The sequence below is a fragment of the Nylanderia fulva genome, unplaced genomic scaffold (assembly GCF_048542155.1).
Source record: "Nylanderia fulva isolate GAGA-0341 unplaced genomic scaffold, ASM4854215v1 Scaffold348, whole genome shotgun sequence".
NCBI classification, from domain to species: Eukaryota; Metazoa; Arthropoda; class Insecta; order Hymenoptera; family Formicidae; genus Nylanderia; species Nylanderia fulva.
Genome location: NW_028190420.1, coordinates 15276 through 18335, shown reverse-complemented (window position 1 = coordinate 18335; position 3060 = coordinate 15276). Strand labels below are relative to the sequence as shown.

Sequence of the window (3060 nt, the reverse complement as noted above, 5' to 3'; positions counted from 1 at the left end):
CTTCTTCTTCTTCTTCACGGTTTAGTGGCCTATATATATAAGCCAGACTTGGCTTTTCCTTCCCGGCCATAAGTTCTAATTAGATCTACAATGGACCAAAAAGGAAAAAATTCTTTCAGACAAAACACGTCTGAACACGTCGACGGACGCCAACGAACTAAGACGCACTCAACAGCAGGCGCAGTAAGAGCCCATTGACAGGTTGAAACGTTATGACAAATATATAATAAAGGAATACTATTTGCTCAGTTTGGTCGTCTACACATTAAAATATTCTTATCCTAGTGATTATATTTACTGGCGTCATTAGAAATATTTTCTCTAATTTAATTTATTATTAAAAATGTTGTAATGACTTTGGCTGCAACAAATGAATTTTTGTTTCCAGAGCTTGGAAAAATGCGTTAAATCAATTTAAAAAATTCAAACTATGCTTTAAAAATAGGAAATATGCTATACATTAGAATTTCATATCAGAAATATATCAAAAATAATAAATATTCTTATAATTTTTTTTTTATTTTTGACTCAATTAAAAAGTTTTATAGTATCCCAAAATTTAGAAGTCATACATGAATGATGAGATAGCCATTGTTTATTCGATTATTATTTATACTTTATATTTATCCATTGATTCTTCTTTCACTCTTAAATATATATATATATGTATAACCGCGCTTTTGTCATATCTCAGCTACACTGAGCACCTCGTTAAAATATATACTATTTATAAACAATAAATACATTTAACACCGTTGCGTCTAAAATATTCGTTTATTTGTATGGACCATGTCATCAGTTGTAACAAATCATACTTTCCCTTTATATATACATATCTCTTATGGAAATTTATCACTGGTAAGTCCAAATAATCACATATTTTGAGAGTACTTAAATTACTGATATACAGTAATTTAAGTAACCGAAATAAGTTATTATTTGTCTTACTAATAATAAATTTCCATAAGGGATATTTATATAAATGTATAATATGATTTTATTTGAAGCAGAAATCATTTTTATAATAATATACAATAATATATTGTATAGCTTTCATAAAAGATTATTTTTTGACGAAAAATGTTTACTAAATTTAAACCGCATTAATTTAAAATAATTATATGCACTGCGATAAGACAAATTTTCTATGTAAAATTTTTAATTAAACCCTTCGAAGAAATCTAAACATCACGTAAAATATAACATTGTAACTTTCAATTTTATAAGATTATATTAAATTGCGATTATATACAATTATATTAATCGTTGATATTTGATCTGTGATAAAACTCTTTTCTTTACATACTGACAACAGTAGAATTCAATTTCATTAGATGAGTTTTTCGTGTGACAAATCTTTTTCCGCAAAAGTTCGCCTTTTCCTGCATAGATTCCTCAAAAGTGGTATTCAAGTCGATGTATTTGTCTCGAATCCGAATCGTTTCAATAACATCGACTTGATTTTCTTTTTCCATACAAATATGATAAAGACCAAGAAATACTCTGTTACATTTAATAAAGCATTAGCAATATTAATGCAAAAACAATAATAATATAATTGTATTGTATATAAATGCCATCCAACTGTATACAAAATCCAATTTATACCCATAGTGATAAACAATATGATAAAAAACTTCATATATAGATTAAACCTGCAAAGAAATATATATTAATATTTAGTCATTTAAAAAAAAATAACAAATTTTATGTATCAAATTATTAAATTGAAAATGGTGGAACAAATTACAATTTCTAAAAATGGGGAAATGAGAAAGTCATTTAAAGAAATACTTCAAAAATGTAATTATTTATGTATTAAATATATATTCGTTGATTTTCACTCTTTACGACATTTCGAGAATTACACACGTTTTCGAAAAGACCTAATGCAAGTTACAGAAATAATTGTTTTTCTTCTCTAATAGATCATGTTATTACAAAATAGAAGGAAAAATGATAATAAAAAGACAAGAATAAGCACAGTTAAAATGTATAAAAAATCGTATCTCTTTTTCATCTGGAATGCGAATTAAGCGAGTATGTGATGTCGGCAGAGATGTTCACAAAAATATTTCTACAGAAATCTTACTAATATAAAATAAAAGTTTATCACAGAGTGATGCAAAATGTAAGATTACTCACCATTTCTTATTTTGATTATACTGCCTGCTTTCCGAATCTGTTAGACGAAAATTTGCATCCTTTTCACACCGTTTGATATTTCGAGACGAAGAAATGGATAAGCAAATGCTACTAACAATACAGGTAGTACTGATCCAGTAATAATAAAATATATACGCTTCAAAATCTGTAAGTATGATATCTTATATACTGTTGCATACTTTTAAATTGCGTAGCATTAATAAAATTATCTAAAACGTACGTTGACTAGAGTACCAGCAAGATCCTTCTACGAATTCTGGTCTCAAATTTTTTGGTAAATACTCGGAAAAATAATCCGCAACAATGACACAAACAATTGCAAATACAAATGGACATCTGTACGCAAAAATAGCATAATACACCAACTTTTTTTTTCCTGATTGTATAATTCCTTTGACGTTCCTTTGTAGCGAAGAAAATTCTCTGTAATTTACATGTATAATGTACATGTCATATTTACCTAAGTAAGTGTAAATAAAAGAAATCTCATTGTAAAAGGTTTAAATTATTGTTTTGTTTTTGATCATTACATTGTATAATATTTAGAAACTATTATCGAATTACATAATTATTCTATGAAAAAAAATAATTAAATTATTTAATATTTAGAGATAAAAAATATATTTATGTTAAAAAATTATTGTTTATTGCTTTATTTTATTCATAAAGAAAGATCGACGCAATATAAATATCAAGTTTGAAATCAAGTTGCGAAATAGATTACGTTGTAATAATTCATAAATATTTTTAATTTAAATAAATAATGTATATTATTTAATATATATGCTATTTCTAATTTCAAAAAATTTAAGTTATTTTGATGACAAAATTTTTGGTATATTTAATACGATGAGTTTTTTAAAAACTTGAAAAAAAAATTCAATACTTTTGGGG

At 25.7% G+C, this 3060-nt stretch overlaps 1 long non-coding RNA gene across 1 annotated transcript; it reads right to left on the bottom strand.

Moving 5' to 3' along the window:
* Positions 1-1061: 1061 nt before the first annotated feature.
* On the bottom strand, positions 1062-2491 carry LOC146722218 (uncharacterized). The gene is made up of 3 exons (XR_014925270.1): positions 2387-2491; positions 2146-2311; positions 1062-1655 (listed from the first exon to the last, which is right to left on the bottom strand). It is a non-coding gene; the product is annotated as an uncharacterized LOC146722218 (long non-coding RNA).
* Positions 2492-3060: the final 569 nt, after the last annotated feature.